Source organism: Monodelphis domestica, chromosome 5, assembly GCF_027887165.1.
Source record: "Monodelphis domestica isolate mMonDom1 chromosome 5, mMonDom1.pri, whole genome shotgun sequence".
Taxonomy (NCBI): Eukaryota; Metazoa; Chordata; class Mammalia; order Didelphimorphia; family Didelphidae; genus Monodelphis; species Monodelphis domestica.
The window spans coordinates 16,529,086-16,550,982 of NC_077231.1; the positions used below are offsets into that span (position 1 = coordinate 16,529,086).

The 21,897-nt window shown below is 38.8% G+C and overlaps 1 pseudogene; it reads left to right on the forward strand.

The window, feature by feature from the left end:
* Positions 1–11,141: 11,141 nt before the first annotated feature.
* On the forward strand, positions 11,142–14,377 carry LOC100020717 (histone-binding protein RBBP4-like; annotated as a pseudogene).
* Positions 14,378–21,897: the final 7,520 nt, after the last annotated feature.

Here is a 21,897-nt window from a genome sequence, read left to right on the forward strand (position 1 = left end):
AAAGCAGTCATCATCAAAACAATCTGATCCTGAATTAGAGACAGAAAGGTGGATCAATAGAATAGACTAGGAGTAAATGACCTCAGCAAGCTAGTTTTTGATAAACCTAGCTTTTGATAATCCAAGCTTTTAGAACAAGAATTCACTATTTGAGAAAAACTGCTGGGAAAATTGGAAAAGAATATGGGAACAATTAGGTTTAGATCAACATCTTTCTTGATATGTATCTAGTCTTTTTTATTATTATTATTATCATGACTTCTCTGTAGCCCAATAGTTCTTAAATTCTCCTTCCTTGACCTATTTTCTAGGTCAATTATTTTTCAAAAGAGTTATTTTATTTTCTTCTATTTTTTCATTCTGTTTATTATATTTTATTGTTTTTTTCTCTATATAGTATCATTAACCTTTACTAACTCAGTTTTAATTTTTAAGGAATTTCTGATTTTTTAAACCTCCATTTCTTTTGGCCAGTGCTACTTTTTAAGTTCTTTTCTTCACTAATTTTTAAACCTCTTTTTCCATTTGGCTAATTCTAGTTTTTAAAGAGTTCTTCTCTCCCATGCCTCTTCTATGCCTCTTGTGCCAGAGTGAATAGGCCACTATCTCAAGTTTTAAAAAATTTTGTGTTGTTAACTTCAGAGTTATTTGGGGATCTATAGATTTTTAGTTCTTCCAAGGTGGTATGATATAAGGAGAGGTATGGTCACTCCTTTCTTGGCCTGTCTTCTTATGTTTATGTTATCAAAGGCACTCTTTTTTGCCCTCATACAGTGTCCTACTTCTGCCAGTACTTCACCCTTGCACTGTAACTGGGAATTGAGAATGAGCAGAATCCTACTCCCCATGCCAGCAAAGGATTCCTTGTTGTTTCATTCTGACCAATTGTCCAATCTCCTACTATCAGTGAGCTGAGAACCAACCTCTGATTCAGTCACCTTTTAAAGACACTTAGGCTTGCTAAAGCATATACCCTAAACCAGTGTGGCCTGTACTGGCCTGTATTCCACTTACCCTAGTGAGATAGACCTTTCCTGCCTACCTTCCAAGTTTTCTTAGAATGGGGAAATTGTTCCTGTCATCTTGTTGTTTCTTCTGCCACTTCTGAATTTGTTTTATGGTATTACTTTTATTTTTAAACAATATTTTATTTGATCATTTCCAAACATTATTCATTAGAGACAAAGATCATTTTCTTTTCCTCTCCCCCCCCACCTCTCCCATAGCCAACCTATGATTCCACTGGGTATCACATGTGTTCTTGATTCAAACCCATTTCCATGTTGTTGGTATTTGCATTAGAGTGTTCATTTAGAGTCTCTTCTCAGTAATATCCCCACAAGCCCTGTAGTCAAGCAATTGCTTTTCCTCGGTGTTTTTACTCCCACAGTTTGTCCTCTGCTTGTGGATAGTGTTTTTTCTCCTAGATCCCTGCAGATTGTTCAGGGACATTGCATTGACACTAATGGAGAAGTCCATTACGTTTGATTGTACCACAGTGTATCAGTCTCTGTGTACAATATTTTCCTGGTTCTACTCCTCTCACTCTGCATCACTTCCTGGAGGTTGTTCCAGTCTCCATGGAATTCCTCCACTTTATTATTCCTTAGAGCACAATAGTATTCCATCACCAGAGTATACCACAATTTGTTCAGCCATTCTCCAATTGAAGGGCATCCCCTCATTTTCCAATTTTTGGCCACCACAAAGAGCGCAGCTATGAATATTCTTGTACAAGTCTTTTTCCTTATTATCTCTTTGGGTTACAAACCCAGCAGTGCTATGGCTGGATCAAAGGGCAGACAGTCTTTTATCGCCCTTTGGGCATAGTTCCAAATTTCCCTCCAGAATAGTTGTATCAATTCACAACCCCACCAACAATGAATTAATGTCCATACTTTGCCACATCACCTCCAGCATTAACTACTTTCCTCTGCTGTCATGTTAGCCAATCTGCTAGGTGTGAGGTGATGCCTCAGAGTTGTTTTGATTTGCATTTCTCTGATTATAAGAGATTTAGAATCCTTTTTCATGTTTTTATTAATAGTTTTTATTTCTTTAGCTGAAAATTACCTATTCATGTCCCTTGCCCATTTTTCAATTGGAGAATGGCTTGACTTTTTGTGCAACTGGTTTAGCTCTTTATGAATTTGAGTAATTAGACCTTTGTCAGCTTTTTACAATGAAGATTGTTTCCCAATTTGTTGCTTCCCTTCAAATTTTGGATGCATTAGTTTTGTTTGTATAAAACTTTTTAATTTGATGTAATCAAAATTATTGATTTTACATTTTGTGATTTTTTCTAGCTCTTGCTTGGTTTTAAAGTCTTTGCTTTCCCAAAGATCTGACATGTATACAATTCTGTGTTCACCTAATTTGGTTATAGTTTGCTTCTTTATATTCAGGTGGTTCACCTATTCTGAGTTTATCTTGGTGTAGAATGTGAGATGTTGATCCAAACTTAATCTCTCTCATACTGTCTTCCAATTTTCCCAGCAGTTTTTATCAAATAGTGGGTTTTGGTCCCCAAAACTGGGATCTTTGGGCTTATCATAGATTGTCTTACTGAGGTCATTTACCCCAAGTCTATTGCACTGATCCTCATTACTATCTTGTAGCCAGTACCAAATTGTTTTGATGACCACTGCTTTATAGTAGAGTTTGAGATCTGGGACTGCAAGTCCTTCCTGTGCATTTTTTTTTCATGATTATCCTTGATCTTTTGTTGTCCAAATAAACTTTGTTATGTTTTTTTTCTAAGTCAATAAAGAAATTTTTTGGATGTAATTACCTTTCCTATCTCTTTTAACTACATTTATTTTTAATTTAGCTTTGTCAAATATCATGATTGTGACTCCTGCCTTCTTTTTATCAGCTGATTCCCAATAGATTTGGCTCCATCCTCTTGCTTTCACCCTATGTGTATCTACCTTCCTCATGTGTGTTTCTTGTAGACAGCATATGGTAGAGTTTGGATTCTAATCCACTCTGCTATTAACTTGCTTTTTATGGGTGAGTTCATTCCATTCACATTCAGAGTTATGATTACTAGCTGTGTATTTCCCAGCATTTTGATTTCTACTCCTGGTCCTGCCTTTTCTTCTTTCACAATTTCCTTCTACACCAATGTCTGTTTTTAATCAGTCCCCCTAGTTCCCACCCTTATTTTACTTCCCTTTCTACCCCCATACTTTCTTATCCCCCCTTATTTTCCCTATAGTCTATCTAACACTACCCCCCCATCCTCTCCCTCCCTTGTGCTGCTTCCCTCCCCACCAGTTTGTTTCTCACCCTTCTACTCCCCTATGGGGCGCAAATCTATCCTCTGCCCCAATGAATTGGATTGTTCTTCCCTCTTTGGGTCAATTTCAAAGCACATGAGAGTTGAGTTTTTCCTATCTCCAACCTCTTTACCCTTCCAGTGTATTGATGTTCTCCCCCCTCCCACCATGAGCTTCTTTGTGACATATAAATTTGCCCAATCTATCTGTATCTTTTCCTATTTCTGTTATTATTAACCTCTTTTTTAGCTCTTGTTGTATATATATATATATATATGTATTTATGCATGTATATATCTATATACCTATTTATGTCTTGTTCTTTCATCCTATACAGTTTGTCACTGTTCCTTCTAAGTGTAATTCTTCTAGCTGCCCAGTTGAAAAAAAAAACAGCAGTTTTTAAAAGTTACCAATGACCTCTTTTCTTATAGGGATACATATCATTTTAAGTTATTGAGTCTCTTTTTTAAAAAGGAGTTTTTGTTTGTTTGTTTTGTTTTTCTTTTTTCCCTCTTTTTTAATTACCTTTTGATGATTCTCTTGAGTTCTGTGCTTGAGCATCAAATTTTCTGTTCATGTCTAGTCTTTTCTTTACAAATTCTTGGAATTCTTCTATTTTGTTGAATGACCATACTTTCCCCTGTAAGAATATAGTCAGTTTTGCTGGGTAGTTGATTCTTGGTTGTAGACCTAGTTCACTTGCTTTCTGGAATATCATATTCCATGCCTTTTCAGTGTGGATGCAGCCAGATCCTGCGTTATCCTCACTGTGGTTCCATGGTATCTGAATTACTTCTTCTTGGCAGCTTGTAATATCTTTTCCTTGGTCTGATAGTTCTTGAATTTGGCTATAACATTTCTGGGTGTTGTGAGTTGGATTAAGTACAGGAGGTGATCTATGGATTCTTTCAATATCCACTTTTCCCTCTTGTTCTAGAATATTGGGTTAGTTTTCTTGAATAATTTCCTGTAGTATCACGTCTAGACTTTTTCTTTTGTCATGTTCTTCTGGTAGACCAATGATTCTTAAATTGTCTCCCCTTGTACGGTTTTCTAAATCCTCTATTTTGTGAATGAGATACTTCATATTTTCCTCAATTTTTTCATTCCTTTGGTTTTGTTTTATAGTGTCCTGCTGCCTTGTGAGGTTACTTAATTCTAGTTGTTGTATTCTGGTTCCTAAAGACTGGATTTCATCCCTGGCTTTTTGGTCATCCTTCTCTTTCTGGTCTGATTTTCTTTGGAGGTCATCTTTCATCCTCTTTACTTCATCTTTCATCTCCTTTGCCTCATTTTCCAGCTGGTTGATTTTGGCTTTCAAGACAGTATTTTCTCATTTTAGTTCAAGTGCCTCTGTTTCCAGATGACTTATCTTAGTTTTTAAGTTCTTTTCACAATTGTTTTCAGCCTCTCTTAGTTGTTTTGAATTTCTTTTCGAGTTCTTCCAAAGCCTGTATCCAATTCACTGGGATTTTTGATTTATTGTTTGCTGATCCCTCCCCCTCTGTTCTGTTCCCTGTATAGAAGCTGTCTATTGTAATTTCTTTCTTCTTTTTTCTTTTGTTTGCTCATATTTACCCCTTCTTTGCTCCCAGTATTTGTCTGTGCACTTGCTCCTCTCATTTTTTGGTTTTGGGGACTTTTGTCAGTCTCCCCTCTTCGAGTTTTGACAGAACATCTCTCAATGCATTCTGTAGGGGAGGGTTGTTGGTGTTTGAGCTTCCCTGTCCTCTGAAGGCTTTTGATTGGATTAAAGTCCAGCAGTCTATTGGGGAGGGGTGTTGGAGCTTGGGTTTCCCTGAACTCTGAAAACTTTTGATGGTATTAAGTTCAGCTGGGTTGTGCTGGGTGTGCTCTGAGGCCAAAACCTCCCAGAACGCTGGAGCAATATGGAGGACCTCCACAGCTCTGACCAGGCTGACAGCTCTATGATCTCTCTCCAGCTCCTTCCCCGTCATCTTTTTTTGATGCTCTGAGCTTGGCACAGCCATGCCCCTATGGTTTAGCCTCCAGACCAGCACCTTTGCCAGCCCAAAGGTTCCCGTTGCCACTGTAGGCTTAGTGCTCTAGGTGGGGGAGGCATCCTCGGACCTTCCTTCTGCTTTCCCCTTAAACCCAAGTGTTCTCAGATTCCAGCTTTTGGTGGGGTGCCTCTCATCTCCTAAAACAGGTGGATTATGTGTATCTTCTCAAATTTCTTCACTTGTCATACTTAATTTTTATAATTTTGTTAATTCACTTGTGATTTATCTGTATATAGGTGTGGGTGATTGTTCTTTTATTTACATTGTTTTAATCATTGTTTTTATTTTTTCTTGACTTTGCTTAAAATTTTCCATGTTTCTCTGTATTCATCACATTACATTTCTGAACATCAGATGGGCATCTACTTTATTTCTAATTCTTTGCTATCACAAAAAACCCACTTCTATAAATATTCTGGTGTCTATAGGCACTTTCTACTTATCAATGGCTTCCTTGGAATATAAATGTAATGGAATCTCTTTGTCAAAAGGTATGTACATTTTAATTTTATTTGTGTAATTCCAAATTTCTTTCCAAAATATTTTTCCTATTTTAAAGCACTGTCAAACAGTATGCTGGTGTGTCCATTTTCCCACAATCTCTCCTGCAATGAATAAAATTATTTTTGTCATTTTTGCCAAATTTCAAGGGGTAAGGTGAAAGATCAGGTTTGTTTTGGTTGAAATTTCCTTTACTAGTAATTTGGAGCATTCTTTCATGGGGTTGTGTATACACAACACATATCTCTCTATCCAAATAAATTGTATGTTTATATACATATTATATATTCTGTATATTCAATGCTGAATTTTTATCAAAGAATTCCCAAACATACAGAACCACTTCTCTTATTTATCCTAAGTAAACTAGTCTGTGCAGAATTTTTTGAATTTCATCTAATCAAAGTTATCTATTTTAGGGGGAAGCTGGATATCTCACTGGATTGAGAACCAGGCCTAGAGATGGGAGGTCCTAGGTTGAAATCTGGCCTCAGGCACTTTTCAGCTGTGTGACCCTGGGCAAGTCACTTAACCCCCATTGCCTAGCCCTTACCACTCTTCTCCCTTGGAACCAATACACAATATTGATTCCAAGACGGAAGGTAAGGGATTTTTAAAAAAAGAGTTATCTATTTCATTTTTGTTAATTTAATATATCTCATATTTGTTTAAGAATATATTTTCTAGAGGGCAGCTGAGTGGCACAATGAATGGAAGGGACATCAGGCCTGAAGTCAGGAGGACCTGGGTTCAAATCTGACCTCAAACACTTCCTGTGGATCCTGGGAAGGTCACTTTACTGAAATTTTCTAGCCCTTGCCCTTCTGCCTTAGAACTGTTCCTAAAACAGAAGGTAAGGGTTTAAAAAAAATTTTACTCCTACTCATTGCTATGAGAGGTACAGGATCTATTGTTATTCAATCATTTCATTTCTGGCAAAGTCTTGGCCACCTCATTTGGTGTTTATTTGGGAAAGATGCTAGGGTGATTTACTAATTCCTTCTCCAGCTCATTTTACAGATGAGGAGCCTGAAACAAACAGCAGTAAGTAACTTTCCCAGGTAAGTTTCTGCAGTAGTTAAAATTAAATTATGAGGCTGCTAGTAGCTGTAATAACTTTATTACATCAAAATAGTGATAGCAAAGAGAGGGAAATGTAGGAAAGTGGTAGAGAGTTGCTTAGCTTACTACTTACTCTATTTGCCGCCATAATGGATTGAAACTCACCCCCACCATGGGTTCCTTCAGGTTCCAAACTCCAGCCAGAAGATGATGTGCACTTCCTGCTGGGTCTGACCTTATAAGAAGTTTTCTCCACCTACTAGCTCTCCCATGTCATATCTCAGGAACCAACCATAGTTTCTCAATTTTCCTGGCATTGCCCAGTGGGGCAGTGTCTATGTAATCAGTTTCCCTTGTTGGAAATCTTGTTGGTTTCTTGTTGGTTTCAACTTCCTTTCTCTAAGAGTTTGTCTATACCTGCACATCACAGTGGTAAATGACCTTCAAGTCACTGATTGATTACCTCAAACAAAGCAACATAATGGAGAGAGAAATTTCCTTTACACATAGCTAAGGCCATATTTAGATTTGTTTCTTACTCCAGTCTGAGTGTTCTGTTCACTGTACAATCTAGCTGATCTGCTTCTCTTCTCATTTTTATAAGGTATGATCTTTAATTTTAAGTTCATATAACTATTCTAAATATTCTATGGAATAGTGTAAGACTTCAATCTAATCATAATTTCTGTAAGATTGCATTCCAGTTTTTGATCAGCCTTTTTCAAAGAGTTTTTCCCTAGGTAAATTGTTGCTTTCCATTTTATGAAACATTAGGTTATTGAGTTTCATTCTTCCTAATTTATTCTTTTTTTCTTTTCTGCTCCATTGCTCTTTTTCTCTTTTTGAAATCAATATTAGATGGTATTCATGACTACTGATTTAGAAAATAAGTTTAGGCTTGAAAGTGTTGTTTTTTTTTCTTTATCCCTACATCTTTTCATCATTTCCTTTGATATTCTATTTTTTTTCAAACTAATTTTGTTATTATTTTATCAAATTCCAGTTCCACAAATTTTGTAATTGGTAATTTTATTGGTTTAGAATTCATTTCCATGTTAATTGAACTGAAGTATTTGACATTTTTATAGTATTGGCATAGGTAAATTATGGGTGCTTGATATTTCTATAGTTATTTAAATTGTTTCTTATTTCCTCAAATTTAAATTGAATCTGTACAAACCTTTTGTATGCTTTGAGAGACTGATCCCCAATCATTTATGCTTTTGTTGTTATTTGGAAAAGGATTTCTGCTTTTATTACTGGTTCTTTGGTTTCATTATTACTATATAGAAATGCTGTTACATTTTGAAAATTTATTTTGTATCCTACAAGTATGCTGAAGCTCTTAATTTGCTCAAGTACCTATGGTTTTCCAATTATACTTTCATATATATATCAAAAAATAGACATTTTTATTTCTTCTTTATCCATATTTAAGCATATCATTTTTTCTCATCTCATTGCTGCTACTAGCATTTCCAGAATGATATTTTTAAAATATTGTGGGTAGTAGGCATTCTTGCTTTACACATGTATTATTGGAAAAGGCCCTTGTGTATCTCATTAATATAGAATGACTATAGACAATGTAAAATACTTGGCAGTTAATCTTCCAAGACAAACATTATGAACACAATTACAAAATGTTTTACACAGAAAGGCATCTAAACAACTGGTGAAATAATAATTGTTTATGGATAGTCAAAACAATACAGCTGAAATAATAAAGTTCCACATAAATCAATCTATTCTGTGCCATACAAATGAAGCTACTGAAAAAATATACTATAGACATAGAAAAATAATTTTAAAAATTCATCTGGAGGAACAGAAGGAAATTAACCTAAAAGTACCAGATTTTAAAGTATATAAAAAAGCAATAATCATGAAAACAGTGGAATAGATTAGGTGCACAATGCACTATATAAATGGTCATCATAACCTAGTCTCTAATCAACTCAAAGATCCAAGCTTTTGGCAAACATTTCTGAGAAAACAGGAAAGCAATTTGGCAGAAACTGTTTATAATCTAACATCTCACACTGTAAATGAAAAAAAGGTCAAAATAGGTACATGATTTAGATCCACAGGGTGATATCTTAAGCAAAATAAAGGAGTGTGAAAATGTTCATATATGTAATCTATGAATAAGGGAAGAATTTATGACCAAATAAGAAATAAATCATAGGAAATAAAAGAGATAATTTTTATTGCATTAAGTTTAAAAGGTTTTATAGGAACACTACCTTCACAGCCAAGAAGGAAAGCAGAAAATATTTGGGGTGGGGTTAGGTAAGGGGGTGTTTTATGTCAAGTTTCTCTGATAAAGGCCTCATTCCTCAAATATATATAGGAACTGAGTCAAGTTTATAAAAACATGAGTCATTTCCCCAATTAATAAATGGCCCATGGATTTGAATAGTTTTCAGAAGAAATTAAAGCTATCTATAGTTATATGGTAGTAGTCTCTCAGTAACTGAGGATGACGATTGTCTTTGTGCGTTTTCATCTATGGTGTATAGATGAGTGTGCACAAAGACACTTGTGCGTGAAGGAGATTTAAGTGGAAAAGTTAATGCACAGAGACAGTCCCACTCTCTCGGCGTTGGAAGCCTGGGTCCAGTGGCATGAAAAGTCGTTACACCTGGAGACTTCCTTAGCTGCATTGGATGGCCGTGTTGTCTTTTGTGCTCCAACATGCCCTAAGCACTCCACAGTGCTTTGCTGTGTCGCCATCTCAGCCGTTGAACCTTCTTGTTGATTTCTTCCACTTGTTCTGCCAAAGCAGTCTTCACATGCTGGGTGAGCAAAGCCCTGGTTCACCAGGGGTCGACGACGACCCGATGGCTACCCTCACAAGGTTTAGCTGGCCTGTCAAAGCCGTTGCCCAGGGTGTGACCGCTGCCGCATGCTAGCAGCTACTAGGAGCCACAAGTGAGAGCTGGGTGTCAGGTGAGGGTCAGAGGTTGGAGAGCTGCCCTAGGAGGGCACGACAAGCCCTCCATACCAGAGATACTACCCCTCCCTGAGCTCTAAATGGTATTGATTAGAGAAATGTAAGTTAAAACAACTCTTAGATACTACCTCATACCTATTATGGCTAACATAACAGAAAAGGACAATGACAAATGTTGGAAGAGTTGTGAATATACCCTACTGTGTGGAAGTGTGAAAACAATTTGGAACTATGCCTAAGGAGTTATAAAATTGTGCATACCCTTTGACCCAGCAATACTAACAGATCTGTATCCAAAAAGATCAAAGGAAAAGTACTTAAATGTACAAAATTATTTATAGCAGCCCTTTTGTAATAGCAAAGCATTGGAAATTGAAGGGATGTCCTTCATTTAAAGAATGGCTTATCAAATTGCAGTACGTGTTCTTGATGGAATACTATTGTGTTGTAGGCAAAAATGCATAGGAATAAGCAGAACCAGAAAACCACTGTTCATAGTTACAGCAAAATTATAATAATGATAAACTGTGAAAGACTTAGTTGCTCTAATTAAAGCAATTTTACAAGACAATTCCAAGTGATTTGGGCAAGCTAAGTGGTTCAATGGATTGAGAACCAGGCCTAGAAGAGGTAGGTGGTCCTGAGCTCAAATCTGGCCTCAGATACTTCCTAGCTGTGTAAGCCGAGGCAAATCACTTGATCCCCTTTGTCTAGCCCTTATCACTCTTCTTCCTAAGAACCAATATATATAGTATTCATTTTAAGATGGAAGGTAAAGGTTTTTTAAAAAAACATGACAAAACAATTCTGTCTACCTCTAGGGAGACAACTGATGACATCTGAGTGAAAAATTAAGCATAATTTCAATTTTTCTTTTTCTTTTTTTGCAATATAGATGGGAATATATTTTACATGATTTAACATGAATAATTAATGTCAGATTTCTTGTCTTCTCATTGAATGGAAAAACATAAAGGGAAAGGAAAAATTCAGAATGCAAAAATTTCTTTTAAATTAATGTTAAATAAATATTATTTTTTTAAATGAGAGGAGGATAATTGGAAAGAATTTTAACTTTAAAATCAACTGAATCAGTAGCACTATGAGCTAGCAAAAAAACTTGAATATGATTTTTTACTACATTAACATAGTTTCCAGAAATAAGAAACAGACAGTCTTTTTGTATTGTGCCTATTTTAGACTACATTTGTAGCATTGTGTCCAGTTGGTAGAAAATATTTAAGCATTGATAAGCTAAAGTAAATTCAGAAAAGTGCAACCAGGACAGTCAAAGCCTGTGAATCCATATTATATGATAATCCATTGAAACAACTGAGAGTTGATAAATGGTCAAGTTTTGAACAATCAGTTTTTACACAAAGAAATCAAATCTATCTATAATCATATGAAAAAATTCTCTAAATCATTCTTGATTAGAGAAATGAAATTTTAAAACTCTGAGGTACCACTTCAAAGCTATCAGACTGGCTAATATGACAGAAATAGAAAACAAGAAAACAATCAACATTGGAGAAGATATAGGAAAATTGGGACATTAATGTACTGTTGGTAGAATTGTGAACTGATTGTGAACAATAATGGAACTATGCCTAAAGGGCTTTCAAGCTATGCATTATACCTTTGATCTAGCAATACCAATACTAGGTCTGTATCCCAAGGAGATCAAAATAGGGAGAAAGGACCTATTTATACAAAAATATTTATAGAAGATCTTTGGTGATGGCAAAGAATTGGAAATTAAGAGGATAACCATCAATTGGTGAATGACTGAATAAGTTGCAGTATATGATAGTGATGGAATATTAATATATTCTATAAGAAATGATAAGCAGGAAGATTTCAGAAAAACCTGGAAACATTTACATGAACTCATGCAAACTGAGAAGAACCAGGGGAACAGGGGACACAGTACTGGCAATACTGTATGATGAACAACTGTGAAGGACTGCTATAGTGATCCAAGACAATCCCCAAGGACTCATAATGAAAAGATGTCATCTGCTTCCGGAAAAAGAACTGAGATAGTCTGAATGTAAACTGAAACATATTATGTTTAGTTTTCTTTCTTTATCTTTTCTTGTTTTTTTTTTAAGTTTTCACCTACAAAATGGTGAATATGTTTTACATAATTGCACAAATATAGCCTATAGCAGATGGCTTACCATCTCAAGGTAAGAAGAGAGGGAAAGAGGGAAAAAATTGAAAGTCAAAATTTTAAAAAATCCAAATGTTAATAATTGTTTTTACATCTTATTAGGTTAAAATAAGATACTTTTTAAAAGAAAAAATAAACAACCCAGAAACCTTTAGCTTGGGTATGAAAAGGCTTATGGGGAAAATAATAGCTATATTAAATTATTTGAATTACTGTCATATAAATAAGTAATTTAAGTTGTTCTTTTTGTTATGTGGAAAAATCATGAAAGAAGGAATAGTAGGGAAAATATGTGGAAATTTTAAGGAAGCAAATTTTGTTTGGATGTCAGGAAAACCTTCCTAAAAAATAGAGTTGTCTGAAAGTAGAATGGGCTGCCAGCAAGTTACTGAACTTCCCTGACTTGGAGATCTTCACAAATAGAGATAGAAGTGGCCATTTGTCAATTATAGGGAGGATCCCTTTAAGATTTGGATGGAACTATAAAGTTGCTGAAGCCCCTTGAAATCCCAAAATTGTCTTTATCTTTGACATATGTTTTATATTTTACTTGTTTCTTAGAAATCAATTTTATTGACACACGGGGGCGGCAGGAAACAATAGAGGCCGCTGGCACGAACCAAGCACCTCCCACCATCACCACCCCTTCACCCTCTCCCCCCATGCTGTGCCACGACCCCAGGAGCCCCTGGCTCCTCCGCCCACCATTCCATCCATCAGTTTTTCCGCCCTCCCAGGAAGCAGCCTTTGATGATGCTGTAAAAGAACGAGTGATCAACGAGAAGTATAAAATATGGGGGGGAAATACTCCTTTTCTCTATGACTTAGTGATGATCCGTGCCTTAGAATGTCCCAGCCTGACTGCACAGTGGCTTCCAGATGTAACAAGACCCGAAGGGAAAGATTTCAGCATTCACCGACTTGTCCTGGGTACACACACATCTGATGAACAGAATCATCTTTTTTTTTTTTTATACCACTTGTCTGTAATAATTTTTAAGCATTTAAAAATATGCGTTGAAGTCACATTATTGTGTAAGGCAAATATTTAAAGGCAATAAATGTAAATTTTATGATGTTTCATCTATAAAAGTACTACTGATTACCTGAAAGCTAGAACAACAAATGGAATTTCTTTAACTAAAACACCCATTTTACATTTTTTTTAAAAGAAATACATGCCCTCTGAGATATATTTACACTCTAATGAGATCAAGATCTTTTTGTTTCCTTTAAAAATTGGTGTAACACTGAAATAAATGTTTTTTCTAGTTTAAGATAAATGCAAAATCAAATAACTAATTTTATATATATGCAAGGCAAAATACTTGCCCTGCTTCTGCCAGTGTGCAGCTCCCCAGTAAGGATGCTCAATTTGATACCTCTCACTATGACAGTGAAAAAGGAGAATTTGGAGGCTTTGGCTCAGTTACCTGGAAATTTGAAATTAAAATCAAAATTAAACATGAAGGAGGTGAACAGGGCCCATTATATGCCCCAGAATCCTTGCATCATTGCAACAAAGACTCCATCCAGTGATGTCCTTGGTTTTGACTACATCAAGCACCTTTCAAAGCCAAACCCTTCTGGGGAATGTAATCCAGACTTGCACCTCCGTGGACATTAAAAGGAGGGCTATGGGTTGTCATGGAACCCAAATCTCAGTGGACACTTGCTCGGTGCATCAGATGGTCATAACCATCTGCTTGTGGGACATCGGTGCTGTTCCAAAGGAGGGCAAAGTAGTGGATGCAAAGACCATATTCACAGGACACACAGCAGTAGTCGAAGATATTTCTTGGCACCTCCTCCATGAATCTCTCTTTGGATCAGTTGCTGATGATCAGAAACTTATGATCTGGGACACCCCCCTCCTCAAACAATACTTCTAAGCCAAGCCACTCAGTGGATGCCCATGCAGCCCAAGTAAATTGTCTTGCTTTTAATCCTTATAATGAGTTCATTCTTGCCACAGGATCAGCTGATAAGACAGTTGCATTGTGGGATCTTAGAAATCTGAAATTGAAGTTGCATTCCTTTGAGTCACATAAAGATGAAATATTCCAGGTTCAGTGGTCTCACAATGAAACTCTCTTGGCTTCCAGTGGCACTGACCGAAGGCTGGACGTCTGGGACATGAGTAATATTAGAGGAGCAGTCCCCAGAAGATGCAGAAGATGTTTATTCATTGGGTGGTCACATTGCCAAAATATCTGATTTCTCCTGGAACCCAAATGAACCATGAGTTATTTGTTCTGTATCAGAAGACAATATCATGCAAGTCTGGAAGAGCTTGACTCAGCTTTCCCCAAGAACTTTTTCTGAGCAAATACAGCTCAAAAATCTGATTTTAGCTACAGAAAATGGACCATGAGTGTTTTTTTTTTTCTTCCTAAGCTATAACTGCAAGTTTTTCAGGCTAATTTAACTAAAATTAGGATGGGATAGGATTTCTATCAAAGTGAGGAGTCTGAGCCACTGAGGTATTAGCATTGTAAGATGTCTGAACTGTTTCCCTTGTTTATAGAGAAATTCAGAGACTCAAATTGGCATGGATAACCTTCTAGGCTATCCTTGATGGTTTCCTCTGTACCTGGTCAAAATTTCTTAGTGAAATTTTTGTTTTTATTATACTTAATTTGTCTCCTTCCATTTCTCATCTGATGGAGGGAAGAGGGGAGACAAACAGCCATGTGAAATGTTTTGTAGCTATATCTACAAAATATCTTTGTTCACTTCATATAGTTTTGCTCTCTAGTGTGTATTTCTTGAGCTATGTTTTCATATTATTTCTTTTCTTTCTGTGAATTTTTGTTTTAAACTTGGGTCCACCAGGTTACAAAGAAGGTATATGTTCTTACCTTACAGATGTACCCCTGGTAGACTACACAGTAATCTGAAAACAGAGCAACTGGTAGCTGACATACTTTAAAATTAATTCTGATTGGCATTTTTTCTTTTTTTCCTTTCTTTAAAAAAAATTTTTTTTAACAAACCCCACACTAATGGAATTAGTCCATGACCACTTGTTTTCTACAACATCTTTTGGGGTAACTTGTCCAATCAGCAGCCTGTTACTGTCCATGACTAACTGTAAGTGCTTATGATGGAATAAATTGTTTTTCTACATAAAAAAGAAATCAATTTTATTGATATATTTTGGTGTTTTATTCACTAATATTTCTCATAGTATGTCTACCATCTGACCCATCCCAAAGAGGCATTCCATATTATAAATTTTAAAAATTTAAGGATTAAAAAGAGAGAGAAAAAATCATCAAAATGATCAGAATATAAGAAAATCTGAAAATATATGAAATGTACCTCACTTTTGGACCTCCCATCTCTGAAAAGCTAGGAGTGCTTTCATCCTGGTTCTTTGCAGAAAAATGTGTTGTTTGTCATTGGAATTGTTAGATTTAAACACTATGTGTCTTGAAGTTTGCAGCATAGAGTTTTGTTTGTTCTCTGGAGGTTATCTGTGGATTATTTCAATTAGCACTGTTTTCAATGTTCAGAAATCCTGAGTAGTTTTCTTATATTATTTCTTGTTTTATGGTATTTATGGGTTTTTTTAACTTCCCCTAAAGTTGTCTCTATACAATCTGTTTTTATTACATTAATATCCTATGATTTCATCATTGTTGTTTTTTCTTCTATCCTCCAAAATAATCTTTCACTTCCACTATTTATATTTTCAATAAGTTATTTTATCCCTCATTCTTTTGACATATTTGCCACTGTGATTTGAAGTTTTTCTATTCTTGCAATTATCTCTGCTGGGCTAGTCATGAAGTCTGATTTCATGATTCATTTTCTCTCTTGAACCATCAGGTAACATCCTACTGTGAATCTGTGCTCTCTCAAGAATACACAGAATTCTCTACCTCATTAGGTATTTTACATAGTCTTGCATATTTATTTAGATATATTTAGACTTGTTTAGATGTTCTAGAAACTATCTTTCCTTCTTTTATCAAAAACTTTCATGTTAACATATCTGCTTGTATTCAAGGTTTTTAATACATTGTCTTCCTCCTTGAATCTTTGGTGATTTTAGTCTTTTTTCCTTATGTTATATTATCACTCCATTTTTACTCCTAATCCCTTGATAGTGGATTCTTCATAACTATACTTCAAAGCTCAGCCTTCCCTCACATTCACTTTTCACTGGCCTCAGCCCTTGTCCCGAGGAACTCATGGAGCAGAAATTACCCCAGCTCTATAGCAGTGGGGGGAGAGAGAGACAGAGAGAGACAGAGAGAGACAGAGACAGAGAGAGACAGAGAGAGACAGAGAGACAGAGAGAGACAGAGACACAGAGACAGAGAGACAGAGACAGAGAGAGAGAGAGAGAGAGAGAGAGAGAGAGAGGGTGAATATGCTTCTGCTTTCTCTTATCCTTTCCCTTCTGCTTTCCTATACTTCTGTCTCCTGGGTATTGAATTCTGATGCTTATTGCCACAAAATGGTACTGTGAGCACATGTGATAACTATAAACATGATATTTGATTATTTGATGTTATAATTATTCTTTGTTATTATAATTATAGTCTGATGTTATATTTGTAATGACAACTCCAACATGGAGTCACTTAGGCTAAGTTGTTATAATGCCCATAAACCCATAAAAAGCAGACCTGCAAAAGTTTGTACTTTTTTGCTGTTGACTATGTCAGGCAGATAAAACTTTTTGTTTTGGTAAAAATCTTGATTGGTTACATGGTCTTGAGCCAGACCTCTCTTCTGCTGTCTTGGATAATTAATGAAATATCTTTCCACCAGTTTGTATTCTCAATAAAGAAATTCCTCCCCCCAGCCACCCAAGCCTGGTATCAATAAGTGGTCCTGGGAACTTTTCTACCACATCTGGGGCTGATTAGGAATGCCCCCTCCTACACCTGGCATCAATTACCGATTCTCAGTCAAGCCTATTATTAGGTTGCATAATTTTGTCACCTGAATGCCATCTTTGAGCATTTTTCCCCCCTGAAACATCTTGCCCCCACTCCTTTACTGGATGAATTTCTTGCATCTGTCAGAATGAACCTTTGTCTGTTTGTATTGCTATGTAGAATGTGTGTATGTGTTTTGTTTGCCTGCTTGTTCTGTCCGGGGTGTATGGGGTGCTCAGGGAGGGGTAGTATCTCTGGTATGGAGGGCTTGTCGTGCCCTCCTAGGGCAGGTCTCCAGCCTCTGACCCCCACCTGACACCCAGCTCTCACTTGTGGCTCCCAGTAGCTGCTAGCATGTGGCAGTGGCCACACCCCGAGCAACGGCGTCGACAGGCCGGCTAAACCTTGTGAGGGTAGCCATCGGGTCATCGACCCCTGGTGAACCAGGGCTTTGCTCACCCAGAATGTGAAGACTGCTTCGGCTGAACAGACAGAAGAAACCAATAAGAAGGTTCAATGGCTGAGAGGGCGACGCAGCAAAGCACTGTGGAGTGCTTAGGGCGTGTTGGAGCACAAAAGACAACACGGCCATCCAATGCAGCTGAGGAAGTCTCCAGCTGTAACGACTTTTCGTGCCATTGGACTCAGGCTTCCAACGCCGAGAGAGTGGGACTATCTTTGTGCATCGACTTGTCCACTTAAATCTCTTTCACGCACAAGTGTCTTTGTGCACACTCATCTATCCTAACCCCCTCCACCCTCTTCAAGACCTGCGGCGATGGGGGAGTGACGACTCAATAGGTGGAGGTGACCACTGGCAGTTGTAGTCACGATCCTGCACGTAAGCGGCCCACGGACCAGTGGTCGCTCGGCCCTGTGGGCAGCAGGGACGTTTGGCAGCATACTGGGCGACTGAGCAGCCCTCTCTAGGACAGCACTGCTCACCCTAATCAAGGGAGGGGACTAGAAAAGGTGTCCCAAACATTGCCTGCCCTACAAACACCCGGTCAGCACACCGCGGCTGGTGGGTCATCCCTTTAAGCGATCGAAATAAAAGAAAAAAATACAAAAAAACTCCTACTAGGAGCCTGGGACATCAGGACACTACTTGATAGAGAGAATACCCCAAGACCTGAGAGAAGAACAGCTCTAATCGGTAAAGAACTGGCACGATATAACATTGACATCGCAGCCTTAAGCGAAACACGCTTACCATAAGAGGGATCACTTAGCGAACCCACCACTGGATACACCTTCTTCTGGAAAGGTAGAGCCTCAAATGAAGACAGAATCCACGGTGTTGGCCTGGCCATCAAGACCAGTTTGCTCAAACAGCTGCCAGACTTGCCTGTGGGCATCCGTGAGAGGCTCATGAAGATCCGTTTGCCTCTCAGCAAAGACCGGTATGCCACAATCATCAGCGCATATGCCCCAACACTGACCAGCACAGAGGAGACCATCGAGCAGTTCTACTCTGACCTGAGTGCCGTCCTGCACTCAGTGACCACAAATGACAAGCTGATACTACTGGGAGACTTCAACGCCCGCGTTGGCCAGGCCCATGAAAGATGGAAAGGAGTGCTCGGCAAACACGGCGTGGGCAAAATGAACAACGGCCTACTGCTACTCAGCAAATGCTCAGAGTTCCAACTCACCATCACGAACACTGTGTTCAGAATGGTGAACAAATATAAAACAACGTGGATGCACCCAAGATCAAAACAGTGGCATCTCATTGACTACATCATTGTAAGCCGGTGAGACATCCAGGATATAAAGATCACCAGAGCCATGAGAGGAGCTGAATGCTGGACAGACCACCGATTGGTTAGAGCGAATCTTCAAATGTGCATTGAGCCTCGCCATCCAAAACACGCCCAGATAGTTCGCGCATTTTACAACGTGAGTCCTCTTAGAGATCCATCTTATTTGCAAACATTCCAGTCCTGCCTGGACAACAAGCTGCCTGCCAAGGGACCACTCACTGGAAGCTCAACCGAGAAATGGAACCAGTTCAGAGACGCAGTGAAGGAAACATCAAAGGCAGTCCTAGGCCAGATCCTCCAAAACCGCACCATTGAACTACTTGACGTCCCTCCTTCAATAGAGGAAGTCCAAAAAGCCACTAAACAAATGAGTGCAGGCAAGGCACCCGGTAAAGACGGGATCCCAACCGAGGTGTACAAGGCTTTAAATGGAAAGGCACTCCAGGCATTCCACATAGTGCTGACCAGCATATGGGAAGAGGAAGACATGCCCCCAGAACTCAGAGATGCCTCCATCGTAGCCCTATACAAGAACAAAGGCTCACGAGCAGCCTATGACAACTACAGAGGCATCTCACTACTGACCACTGCTGGAAAGATCCTCGCCCATGTTATACTCAACAGACTCCTGTCTTCTGTTTCAGAGCAGAACCTGCCTGAATCACAATGTGGCTTCCAACCAGATCACAGCACCATCGACATGGTCTTCACGGTGAGGCAAATGCAGGAAAAATGCCTTGAGCAGAACCTGAGTCTCTAAATTGTCTTCATAGACCTGACAAAGGTGTTCGACACAGTGAACAGGGACGCATTGTGGGTGATCCTCAGCAAGCTCGGTTGCCCAGCAAAATTCATCAAACTGATCCAGCTCTTTCATGTCAACATGACAGGGGAAGTCCTATCTGGTGGAGAGACTTCAGATCGCTTCAACATCTCCAATGGCGTGACCAAGGCTGTGTCCTCGCTCTGGTGCTATTCAACCTATACTTCATCCAAGTATTACGACATGCTCTGATGGATCTAGACCTGGGCGTCTACATCAAATACCGACTGGATGGCTCACTATTCGACCTTCGCCTCCTGACTGCAAAAACAAAGACAACAGAGAGACTCATCCTGGAAGCTCTCTTTGCAGATGACTGTGCTCTCATGGCCCACCAAGAAAATCATCTTCAAACCATTGTGGACAGGTTCTCCACTGCAACAAAACTGTTTGGCCTGACTATCAGCCTCAGCAAAACAGAGGTGCTGTTCCAACCTGCACCAGGGAGACAAACGAACCAGCTGTGCATCATAATCAATGGCACACAGCTTTCTAACGTCAACACTTTCAAGTACCTGAGCAGCACCATCGCCAACGACGGGTCCCTAGACCATGAGATTAATACCAGGATCCAAAAGGCTAACCAGGCACTCAGGCAGCTGCGCTCCAAAGTCCTCCAATGCAGAGGTGTAAGCACTGCGACGAAGCTCAAAGTGTACAACGCAGTGGTCCTCAGCTCGCTCCTGTATGGTTGCAAGACATGGACACTGTACAGGAAGCACATGAAACAGCTGGAGCAATTCCACCAACGCTCTCTCCGGTCAATCATGAGGATCTGATGGCAGGACTGAATCACCAATCAGGAAGTTCTCGACAGAGCCAACTCCACCAGCATCCAAGTAATGGTCCTCAAAACCCAGCTACGATTGGTCTGGACACATCATCCGCATGAACCCACAGCGAATACCAAGACAGGTATTCTATGGTGAACTGTCAGCTGGACTCAGGAAACAAGGTCGACCAAAGAAAAGATTCAAGGATCAGCTAAAGTCCAACTTGAAGTGGGCTGGCATTACACCAAAGCAACTAGAACTCGCTGTCTTTGACAGAAGCAGCTGGCGAATCCACATTAACCATGCCGCCACCACCTTTGAAGATGAGCAACATCGACGTCTTGCCACTGCGCGTGAATGCCGACACCAGGCCACAACCACACCTCCCGTAACAACTGGCGTCCCATGCCCCACATGCCACAAACTTTGAGCCTCTGCCTTTGGACTCCAAAGCCACATGAGAGTACACCGTAGATGAAACTGCACAAAGACAATAGTCATTCTCGGTCACCAAGAGACTACCACTAACTAACTAAGCTAATTCTGTCCCATAATAATAAAGCTTATAATTGTATTATCTTCTGGAGTAACAGTTTTCTAGAAATTCCTGAGACTAGGTCTTTGCTTTAACTGAGCTATAAAGTCAAATAAAGTAGAGTACGAACAGAGGCAGAGACTACAGAAGCTATAAGAAAATTAGTGAATAGATCCAAGAACACAGACCTTTGGGTCCAGTAGTATAACTCTACTGGAATGTAGGGCTAGTGGAAAGGCATGCTGAGTGGTCATGGCGAGATTATGGGTAACACTGATATTAATTCAGGAGAAAGTTACCTGGTTATAATTCTTAGATGTCAACTTATAGGAACATATGCAATTATTTTATCTCACATATGATTAGTTCTATCTTAGAACTATTACTAAATATTGATTCCAGTGGATTTATACCAGGAATGTGTGAAGATTGGATTTAGCTCTCCCCTGATTTTAACAATGAAGGTATTTAGCTTTTCCTTTATTGTGAAGATTAAATTGTAATCCCCTGTCTATTTTTATATTTTAATCCCCAAAGTGTAAACCAAGTATTTAAAGTAGATCTACACATTTTGAACACAAAAAGGTATGAACTAACTACAAAAGGTGTGAACACCCATTTCATACATTGAGTGGGAGGTCTGTGACCCACATGTGAAAGAGTGGGCAGTCCTGGAGAGGAGCATTGGCTGTGATTGGTAGACGTAAAATTTAGGGGAGGTGACACAAGAGAAAAGGGTCTTTAAATAGTGGAAACAGAGACACACAGAGGAAGATACAACAGTCACTCAGAGTTGGACTGGAAGAGAGATCACTCGATGTTGGATGGAGTGAAGAGAGACACTTGAGGAGAGACTGGAAGACAGACACTCAGGCTTGGAGCGAAGACACTTGGCTATGGAACTGGACCCCTGGAGAAACTCATGCAGAAGACCTCAGACTACTTTCCTTTTAGACAGTCCCTTGGTGAGTGTAAAGGCTGACTTACTTCCTTGCCCTTTCTGGAGGTGTGAACCTCTGAGAAAGGCCCACCGTCTTGAGACTCCTTTCCCCTGACTGGTGCCTTAGAATTTCTACCTGGCTCCCTCTATTGTAAACTACCA